Raw genomic sequence first — 11,949 nt, forward strand, 5'->3', positions numbered from 1 at the left:
ACCAGATGTTGAGCTTTAAGCCAACTTTCTGTCTTTTTTCACTTTCATCAAGAGGCTCTTTATTTATTTATTTATTTTAGTGTTACTCTTTTTTTTTTATTTTGTGTGATACCTGCTCACCCATTGTAAACATTTTCAACAACACAAAGTACAAAGACAAATTAGCAACAATACACAAAGTACTCAGTCATGTCTGACTCTTTATGACCCCATGGACTGCAGCCCACCAGGCTCCTCTATCCATGGGGATTCTTCAGACAAGCATAGTGGAGTAAGTGCCATGCAGGGGATCTTCCCGACCCAGGCTCTTTAGTTCTTCTTCACTTTATACCATAAGGGTAGTGTCATCTGCATATCAGAGGTTATTGATATTTCTCCAGGCAATCTTAATTCCAGCTTGTGCATCCTCCAGCCCAGCATTTCTCGTGATGTACTCTGCATATAAGTTAAATAAGCAGGGTGACAATATACACCCTTGACGTACTCCTTTTCCTATTTGGAACCAATCTGTTTGTCCACGTCCAGTTCTAACTGTTGCTGCCTTATGATTATACAGTAGAAGTGAGAAATAGATTTAAGGGACTAGATCTGATAGAGTGCCTGATCAACTATGGACGGAGGTTTGTGACATTGTACAGGAGACAGGGAGCAAGACCATCCCCAAGAAAAATAAATGCAAAAAAGTCAAAATGGCTGTCTGAGGAGGCCTTACAAATACCTGTGAAAAGAAGAGAAGTGAAAAGCAAAGGAGTAAAGGAAAGATATAAGCATCTGAATGCAGAGTTCCAAAGAAGAGCAAGGAGAGATAAGAAAACCTTCCTCAGCCATCAATGCAAAGAAATAGAGGAAAACAATAGAATGGGAAAGACTAGAGATCTCTTCAAGAAAATTAGAGATACCAAGGGAACATTTCATGCAAAGATGGGCACAATTAAGGGCATAGATGGTGTGGACCTAACAGAAGCAGAAGATATTAAGAAGAGGTGGCAAGAATACACAAAAGGACTATGCAAAAAAGATCTTCATGACCCAGATAACCACGATGGTGTGATCACTCACCTGGAGCCAGACATCCTGGAATGTGAAGTCAAGTGGGCCTTAGAAAGCATCACTACGAACAAAGCTAGTAGAGGTGATGGATTTCCAGTTGAGCTATCTCAAATCCTGAAAGATGATGCTGTGAAAGTGCTGCACTCAATATGCCAGCAAAGTTGGAAAACTCAGCAGTGGCCACAGGACTGGAAAAGTTCAGTTTTCATTCCAATCTCAAAGAAAGGCAATGCCAAAGAGTGTTCAAAGTACTGCACAATTGCACTCATCTCACACGCTAGTAAAGTAATGCTCAAAATTCTCCAACCAGGCTTCAGCAATATGTGAACTGTGAACTTCCACATATTCAAGCTGGATTTAGAAAAGGCAGAGGAACCAGAGATCAAATTGCCAACATCTGCTGGATCATCAAAAAAGCAAGAGAGTTCCAGAAAAACATCTATTTCTGCTTTATTGACTATGCCAAAGCCTGTGACTGTGTGGATCACAGCAAACTGTGGGAAATTCTGAAAGAGATGGGAATACCAGACCACCTGATCTGCCTCTTGAGAAACCTGTATGCAGGTCAGGAAGCAACAGTTAGAGCTGGACATGGAACAACAGACTGGTTCCAAATAGGAAAAGGAGTCCGTCAAGGCTGTATATTGTCACCCTAATTATTTAACTTATAATATACACTGACTTCTAGGCAAATCCACAAAAGGCTTTTTTTTTTAAGACTAATTTGAACTTGAATGTGTTGCTAGTGTATGATAAAATTTAAAATAATAGTTAACATGTTTCAACATGGAATATATGCTCATTATTACCACATTTAAGCTTCAGAACAATACCATAAGTTAAATACTTATTATTGTTATTAGCAGCAGCAGCAGCTCTAACAAGCAGGAAAACTCAAGCTTGAACTACTAATTCTTGGTGATAGGTCCCAAGACAGGCCTTTCAAATGCAGAAACCCATCATTTTAACCACTGATCAGTACTGCCTGCAACCCACCGACTGTATGCAATGTTTCTAAGACAAGGTATCCTGGGTCCCCAGGGGAGATGCCAAGAACCCATCACTTCTATAGCCCTAAAGCAGAATGTGGATTCTATCTGTGCCCAACCAGCTCCCTGTTGAGCAAGAAAATGGGTATTCCTCTGTCCTGAGCCAATTAATTGTGGAGAAAGTGATAGGGAAAGTGCAAGGAGAGAGAAATATCTCAGGCTGCTAGGAGGGAATCTGCAAAGAGGGTGCTGAGACACGGGGCCAGCCAGGAGCACTACCAGATGTCCATTCAAAAGGAAACTTACAAACCCCATGGGTGAAGTTAAATCAGACATTGTATGTGCTAAGTTGCTTTAGTCATGACTGACTCTTTTGACTGTAGCCCTCCAGGATCCTCTGTCCATGGGATTCTCCAGAAAAGAATACTGGAGTGAGTTGCCATGCCCTCCTCCACGGTATCTTTATGATCCAGGGATCAAATCCACATCTCTTCCACCTCCTGCATTGGCAGGCAGGTTCTTTACCATTATTGCCACCTGGGAAGTCAGACACTGCCTGGTATTAAATACGCTTTAGGCCTACCTAGTGCTTCCTGTTAGACTGTCCCTTGACTTCATGCAAGTTATACTCCATGTTGTAGCTAGTAGAGGACTCAAGGAGCCTTGGGCATTAGGTGCAGCTGTAACATTCATTAGGACTGTACTGCTGTTCAAATCTCTTCTTTGAATCTGCATTTAAATAGAGGAAGTTTGGAGAAGAAAATTATTTCTAAAACCTATTTTTTTTTAATTGAAATATAGTTGATTTACAATGTTGCGTTAGTTTCTGGTATACAGCAAAGTGACTCCGTTATATACATTCTTTTTCATAGTCTTTTTTATTATGGTTTATTACAGGATATTGAGTATAGTTCCCTGTGCTATACAGTAAGATCTTATTGTTTATCCATCCTACATATACTAGGTTGAATCTGCTAACCCAAACTTCCAATTCAACCCTTCCTTCCTCGCCCCCCATTCCCCTTGTAAACCGCAAGTCTGTTCTCTATGTCTATGAGTCTATTTCTGTTTCATAGATAAATTCATTTGTCATATTTTATATTCCACTTATAAGTGATATCATATGGTATTTGTCTTTCTCTATCTGGCTTATTTCACTTAGTATGATAATCTCTAGGTCCATCCATGTAGCTTCAGATGGCATTATTTATTCTTTTTTATGGCTGAATAATATTCCATTAGGCTTCCCCAATGGCTCAGTGGTAAAGAATCTGCCTGCAATGCAGGCACTGCAAGAGATGCAGTTTCGATCCCTGGGTTGGGAAGATCCCCTGGAGGAGGGCATGACAATCACTCCAGTTTTCTTGCCTGGAGAATCCCATGGACAGAGGAGCCTGGTGGCCTACAGTCCAGAGGGTTGCAAAGAACTGGACTTGACTGAAGTGACCTAGCATGCACACAATATTCCATTATATACATTTTGACCAGAATGAGGTAGTACCTTGTTGTAGTTTTGATTTGCATTTCTCAAATAATTAGTGATATTGAGCATCTTTTCATGTGCCTATTGGCCATCTGTATGTCTTTTTTGGAGAAATGTCTATTAATATTTAGGTTCTAAGATCCATTCTAAAAGGGTTTTAATTCTATCTAGTCACCTTCTTAAATAGCCCTGCTAAAATCCAGGAAACATAAGCCACAAGCACAGAATGAACTAGAAAAATTAAGAGTGAGGGAGGAAATTTAAAAGTTTCTTTTCAGTCATGCCTGCATTGACCCTGGAGTAATCTGGAGGTAATTTTTAGGCTTTTTAGACAATCACAGCTGTCTTTGCTTCACCTACTACTACAAGGTTTCTATTCAGATTGAAGCATTCTTGCCTTTAGAAAGTCCAAAATTCAAATAGCTGTAAGCAAAATATTTAGAGGAGATTTAGAGAAAATAATGTTAATATTTTAAATCAATTAACATTCCTGTCTACCCACCAGTAATGGAGATTTCACCTGCTGTGAATGTCCCTGTGGGTTATAGAAGCATCTTTGTGTGAATGCAAAGAGTTTGAGGGAGAATGATCTGTTAAGAGCAATTCACACAGAGAAAACACAACCAGGGGGACTCATGAATATGGATGAGCAAAGTCAGAGGTGCCTGCACAATCCAAATGAGACACTTCCCCCCTTAAACTTTGTAAAATGGAAGGCAGCCAAAAAGGATTCTTCTACAGCCTGATAAGTAGCCAATCGTTAATTAAATAAGCAGGGCAAAGTAGAGAGCAATTGAAAAATGGAAAAATATAGAGCATAGAGAATTAGCATGCCAGCTTCTGTGATCTACTGAAGTTCCTCATGAATGAGAAATGAGACAGACTTAATGACATTTGGCTTAATTCGTTAATACTTTACCACAGGGGTATCCTCTGTACAAGCATATTTTCCAAACAAATCATGGATAGGAATCAACAGACAACAAATGGTTGAAATATTCATTTTTCTCCCAGTTCAGTAAAAAAAGCATTCTTTTTGCAAAAATATTATTTCCTCAGATCAATATCCTTATTTTATGGAACAAATAATACATTTTCTGAATAGTCCTTAGTACTTAGATATGGGTGATTCTTCTGCCCCCATTTACTCAACAAGCTTTCGTTGAGTATCCTGGACGAGCCAGGCATTTGGTAAATAAAGCTCCCATCAAATAAAAACATGTTACGCACTCATTATATGTATTACATTATATAATTATCATGACAGCTTGCAAGTGAGACATAACAGTTTCTCTTTGTAGATGAGGACAGTGAAGCTCAGAGAGGTTTAACTTCTCCACATTCTCATGCTTATGTTTACTGGTGATTGTTATTGCTTAGTCTCTAAGTCTAGTCCAACTCTCTGTGACCCCATAGCCCACTAGGCTCCTCTGTCCATGGGATTTCCCAAACAAGAATACTGGAGTGGGTTACCATTTCCTTCTCTAAAGGATCTTCCCAACCCAAGGATGGAACCCACATCTCCTGCACTGGCAGATGGACTCTTTACCACTGAGTCACCTGGGGAGCCCAGGAGCCAGGCGTTAAAAGGTAAACTGAGACACACTTAAAATGTTAAGAGTTTATTTGAGCAAAAACTGATTCTAACAGGGCAGCCCCAAACTAGAAGTGGTTAGGAGCACTCCACTAACATCAGCTTGGGGAAAGGCTTATCTAGAGAAGTTGTGGAAGCAAAGAAAAAAAAGTATATGGTGTGCTATAGCTTAAAGCCAAGTTGTCAGATTGTGATTGGTTGTCCTTAGATTTCCATCTTATAACCTTGAGGCATTTACAAGCTTAGTTTTTTGGAGTTACTTACAGGCTGTGATAGCATTAGAGCAACCTCAGTCTAATGGCCAGGATGTTTAATTAATCTAACACAGATTTAAAACCTAAGTTTGATTCCAAAGTCCATGATCATTCCATGATACCAAAGTGCTTCCCAAAGACCATGAAGATAAATAGTTCTTGAATAGTCTTACTGGTATTCAGACTTTGCTCAGGGAGTTTATTGTCCCAGTGGAGCTGGGAATGTATTTATAGCAGAGTTTGACCTGATAGCTTTGAAACCACAGGCACTGATCTCTTTAGGGCTCAGTTTCTTCATATATCACATGGGGATGATAATAAGCCTGTGGCCAAGTGGTAGCTGTAGTTTAAATGAGATAATTTGGAGTTTAATTCTCATTTCACAGTTCAGTAATGACAAGCATTCAATTTGTTATTCTATTCCTTGATGCATGGAGACGCCTCCCCATAGGATTTTATGTGAGAGTGTCCATCCCAGGCTGTTATGTCTGCATGTTGAAAGAGGAAATATGTTATTTTTATTTCTTTGTATGACTTCCCTTATGAATCACTGTGTTTTCTTATGGCTTGATATTCAGGGTACAATTTTCATAGGATATAAACTCAGAGAGGAAAATATAACTCTCTCTTTTAAATTGACTTTAAACTTTTCTATAGATGGATTTACTTCTTTCTCAGTCCCCAATTTTTCCCTGATGGTAGAAAACTTAATTTACTCACTTCTGGATAAAACTCAGACAAATTCCTTGATGCATTAGTCAAATCAAGGTCTCAGCAAATCTCAGTCCTTTGAGGTTCCATCTGTCTTCATGTCCTTGTCTGTGGTCCAGACATCTTGGGATCTTGACTTTTGATCCCTGAAAAGTCTTTTCTCTCAAGTGATTATCTCTGCCTTGCATTTGTGAATGTCTACTCGATAAGTTCAAGCACTAAGACTTGAATGTTTTTCCTCCTTTAGATTTCTGACAGTGAAACCCTATCCGATGGATATGGAATGTGGCCTTCCCTGATGCCTAAACAGGGAGAAAGAATAAGAGGTCCTGAGCAAAAACAGCACCTCAGTGACGATGTCACAAGACTGAAAACCTACTCAAATTAAAAGTAAAACAGGAAAAGAAAGTAGCTTACTTTTAGGATACAGGGATTTCGTGGACTTCAACATCAAGAAGCAAAAGAGGCCTTCCCTGGTGGTCCAGTGGTTGGGAATCTGCCTACCACTGCAGCGGACTCTGGTTCGATCCCTAGTCCGGGAAGATCCCACACGCAGAGAAGCAACTAAGCCCATGTGCCAAGACTACCGGGCCTGGGCTCTAGAGCTTGTGCTCCACACAGAGAGAAGCCACTGCCAAAAGAAGTCCACGCACCGCAACGAGAGCAGCCTCCCTTGCTGCCACTACAGAAAGTCTGCAAGCAGTAATGAAGACCCAGCACTGCCAAAATTAAAACTAAAAAAAAAAAAGAAAAGCAGCAAAAGAAAGCTGAGCTTCTTGAAATGTCAACAACAAAAAACTCAAGGTTCAGATTCACTGTCTCTGTTCTCTTCTTTCTCTCTCCAGGACTCGTGGTTTTCTCTCTTCTGCCTCTTTCTGTGAAACTGCACCATTCTCTCTCTGCTTCCTTTGTTTAACCATCTCTTAAGTAGGCTCTAAACAATTATCCTAACTCTGACTCTATGTGAGTTTTCAGCTCAAACCCTGTAGCTGGTTTGTGTTGTCACTGAGTATCTTAACACACAAGTCTCACCAGGGAGACTTGGTCAGGCTCCTGTGTTAGAGTTAGACCTCACAGGACGCTGAGCAGTTCGTGACTTGATGGTTTTGGGGTCCTTTATCCATTTCTAGTTCAATAAATGATTGCTATGGCAGGCATCCTGAAACACATCTTTAATACTATCTGATATAGAAGAAAAGGTACCAAAGATATTACATGCTAATAGTAAACAGAAGAATGAGTGAGACTTGTTCCAAATAAAAATTGCTCTTTTACAAGACTATGGAGGAAACTACCTTTGACTGCCCTGAGAGCAGTTCTGTAAGCTTCCTAGGTCATAAATCTACCCACATTACTTCTATCTGCCAGTGTCTTCCAGTGTTGGAATATCTAAGAAGAAGGTAATATGTATGTAAATATGTCTAATATTTTATTACAGATTCCTTCTTGGAGATTAGACACAAGGATTTTAATTTATTTTTCCCTTAAGTAATATTTTCTGCACAAAGATATTATCTGGGTGGCCTGGAAAAGCTGTAACTGTCAGAATGTCACTGGAGGAGGAGAGACGAGACAGCAGAGGAGTTAGGGGAAGCTAAGAGGCTCTTAGACGACTGTAAAATCTTATTTCGTATTGAATCAGCCTGAGAGCAAGGGCTCTCAAAAGCTTTTCATGATCGTATCTGGGGCCTCTGAAATAGGATATTTGTCAGAGGTTTCTGTTATACAGGAAGTAACTTGAAAGCAAGGATAACACATTTACGAGGCATGAAGAGGAAATAAAGTTTTTAGGAAAAAAATTATCTTAGAATTTATACAACTTTTTAACTAACTGGTTAGTGTTTGTGATAAAATTACTTTTACTGCCTTATGAAATTGATGGGATTTGTACTTAATGAAGATCATGCCAGAATTTCTCTAAAAATTCAACTTATAATAATTAATATAGCAATATTTGATTTTAGCAAGAAAGACTAAGGAAAGGTAGAAGGGAGAGTAAATGGAATTAGATTCTAGTAAACCTTAACTTCATTATTTTTAAGGAACTTTATTTCACAGAGCAAACCACAGTAAGCAAATGGATAAAATCTTAAACTAGGAGTCTTAAAATGCTGTGTAAGCATCTTCTTACATAGCACTTCTTATACAGATCTGAGAATCTTCCAAGGTGGCTACACATAGAACCTTGATGACTAATTGTATCAGGAGAGAAGAGAGGGAAGAAGAAGCAGATGAAACAGGAAGGCACTGGCTATAAGCAGTTGAACCATCTTCAAGCTAATTCTCATAAGCAGTTCATTAAAGAAGAAAAGAAATGAAGTGGACATGGAAAGAGAAATGGAAAACTAAAAATAAAATTCTTCCTTGAAGAGAGGAAAAAAGAGTACATGCCAAGATCTGACATCAAAGTTGGTCAAGTTTGTATTTTAGGAAAGATAGCTTTTTGAACATTACCTCCTATGCTTTAAAAACAAATGCTCTCCTCTTTTGTGATTGCATGTGTCATCTGTAAAAATAATTGTAGAAATGTGTTTGCAGTACTACCACAACTGGTCATCTTTATGTAATCTCTATATGTCAATAATATACACTGATAGTATGCAAGCCTTAAATAGAGCAAGAACTCTTACCTGTTAGAAAGCATGCTATTGCACAGGTATGCACCATCTGGATTTCAAGTGATGGATCAGTGAGCAGAGTGACTGAGCGAAATGAGAGACCTGACCTTCTGATATGAAAGAAATTAACTTAGAAATTGTACAATCTGAGATACTTTAAAACCTCAGTGGCATTTGAGTCAGTGGAGTCCTTGTGTGATAAATATATATTTAATGTATGTGCCTAGTCTTATGTGGAAGAAAAATGCATTAAAAAGTATCTTTTTCCTTCCAAAAGAACTATCCATAATTAGCAGAGAAAATTAATTGTAAGATAACCTGCCAGGTTCCTCTGTCCATGGAATTCTCCAGGCAAGAATACTGGAGTGGGTTGCCATTTTCTTCTCCAGGGGATCTTCCTGACCCAGGGATCAAACCCGGGTCTCCTGCATTACAGGCAAATTCTTTACCCCTGAGCAAACAGGGAAGCCCAATTTATGTATGTAAGATATATATATATGTCTCTTACATTTATACATTTATATATACACACATATATATTTTATATATATATATATTTATATATATATACACACATATATATCTTATGTATATATATATCTCTCTCTCTCTCTCCATGGTAAGTGGTGGTTCCAGATGTTACCATGTGATTCTTTTGCTAAAAGATGACTTCTGGAAGACAATCTGAAAAGTTAAACAGGGGAAGGGTTTTTGTTTTGCTTTACTTTGTTTTATTAATGGGCAAGTCTTCAATCATTATTGGTTGCCAATACCATAATGCTCTCCTTAGCTTAAAAGAAAAATTCAGCTGAAAAAATGTTCCATCTTTCTTCCCAGATAAGGTAAGCACTCAAAATACATGTACACACATTAAGCCATAGGACTAATATCAGTGGAAATACTAGGGTTGATCAAGAGTAGCACAAACAGAAAGTCTTCAAAACTAATGATACCTTAAGTGAATTCCCAGAACCCAGGTTTAGAGACATATAGAGTCCATGGAGTAGGAAGCAATAATCAGACTGTGCTCTGGATGAATGATTTTCAAAATATACCGGTCCCTGAGCCGGAAGCCACAGCATTTGTTAGAACTACAGTTTGTTAGAAGTACAAATGCCCCAGGATCCCCCCTGAGGGAAGGGCTCAGCAAGCTGTGTTTTAACCAACTTTCCAGGTAATTCTGATCCATAGTAATGTTTGAGAACTGCTCCCTAAATGAACTCTAGAGACAGAGGTGGGGAGAGAAAACACCAAATCTTCTATGTGGCTCTACCCACTTTCAGTGAATTCTTGCTGGGATATTTTAGGTCAAGGTTAAGAATCAATTGGCTAGCTCATGTCCTTCAGACAGGCCATGCCTGTGGTAGGTCACTGACAGTCTACATGAAGATCGTTCTGGTACAGGGTCCCCATTCCTCCTCCCACTAGACTTGACCTTTGGGACAGCAGCCTATGCCATAAAGCATGACCATAAACTGCTGAGTTTATACAGGCTAAATTTCCCAAGAAAACATGCAGGCCCTGAAATATAGTTAGTTGGTGGTGCCCCAAAATATAGTTAGTATTTCAACAAATTAATATTTGCTCCTTTGATGATTGTGTTGCATGATTATAGGAATTTGCTTAACTTTTTTGATGGCTGACTTTTTTTTTTCCCTGTAGACAGTCATTTTTCCCACTAATTTTGATTGGAAAACATCTGCTCAGCTATAGGACTCCACTTACAGCTGAAATAGGCCCATTGCCATTTCCTTCCTTTAGACAATTTTGTCATCTTCCCAAATCTCTAAATACTACCCTAAAAACATGTATCTTACTTAAAGAAATGAAATCCATTAGACTTGACATCTTCCATGCAGACAGGCACAGCAACCTAGCAAGTGTGTAGCAGACATAGGGCTTCCCTTAAACCCTGGCTATTGTTACTTTAATGGAAAAGCCCTTTGAAGTGGATCAAAATGTAATTTGTCAACGGAAGGATAATAAAACCCCTAAACTGGAAAAATATCAAAAAGCAAGGCCTGAAATTGACTGCTTCACATGTAACATTTGTGTTTTATTTTCACTTTAGAGCAATAAGCTGATGGAGATTACTTGTCAGGTCTTGTGGGCTTTCATCAGATCCTTCCCTTCCAGACCTGAGCAGCAGCACCTGAAAAGACAGCTATTCCTTCAAGGAAGGTTGCTAACACAGTATAAGACGGGACCAGATATTGTCCTGGTGCACAGCCTTCTCCACGGGACCACACGGGAAGCAAGTGGCTGGAGGCTGCAACTCACCTCCCATCTTTCTCTGGACCTTTCTACACATCAAACACCTTCTGCTACTGTTCCTATTTTATGAGCAGAGCAAAGTTTAATTGTCTACACAGCCTGCTTGATTAAGTTCACAATGAGGATAATCATAGTACTTGGTAACTCCATGGTCCTTTACAGAGCATTTTTACAGGCATTATTATTATTACTATCATTACAGTGGACACCACTTTATTCAGCAGTTGCTCTGTGCCAGATATAGCATTACTGCTTTCTATATGAAATTTCACTTACAGATTTGGTATCCACAATGAGTTGTGAGATATATGGATGAATATCATTTTCCAATGTATGTGGAAATTCAGATTAAAAGAGGTTTGTGAATTGCCCAAAGCCACAGATTCAGCATATAACAAATTAAAATTCGACTTCAATTCTTTGACCTTTAATTATTCCTTTAAAACTTCATTTATAACATCCATTGAATTCCTATTAATATAATGTTCCAAACATGTGCTAGGTGCCAAGGCTACAGAGATAAACACCATGGACCTGCATTTGTTTAGGAACTACAGCCTGGTTCATTAGTTTTCTTAAGAAATAATTAGAGTGCTTAATGAATATCAGCCCCCCTAGAAACAACAATGAATAAGACAGTCCTTCTCTGCATAAAGCTGTTTCTTTCCTGCAAAAAGTAAAGTGGTTCTTAAATCTCACTGTGCATGAAAATACCTAGGGATTTGGTTTAAAATGCAGATTCCTGAGTCCAATCCCCAAAGCCTAGAAAGTATCTTTTAAACCAATATCCCAAGTAATTTCCATACAGGTTCTCTATAGACTACTCATAGAGAAACCCAGTTATGGTGAATGAAACAAAGATAGAGGCCATGTGAGGAGAGTGGGAAAGATGCTACTGTTGACTTAAAAAATGGTTACAACCTAAAAGCTGAGAGTTGTTTTATTCAGTGGGAAGTTTAGAGAAGTTTGCAATGAA

Source organism: Bison bison, unplaced genomic scaffold (genome assembly GCF_000754665.1).
Source record: "Bison bison bison isolate TAMUID 2011002044 unplaced genomic scaffold, Bison_UMD1.0 scf7180017864263, whole genome shotgun sequence".
Taxonomy (NCBI): domain Eukaryota; kingdom Metazoa; phylum Chordata; class Mammalia; order Artiodactyla; family Bovidae; genus Bison; species Bison bison.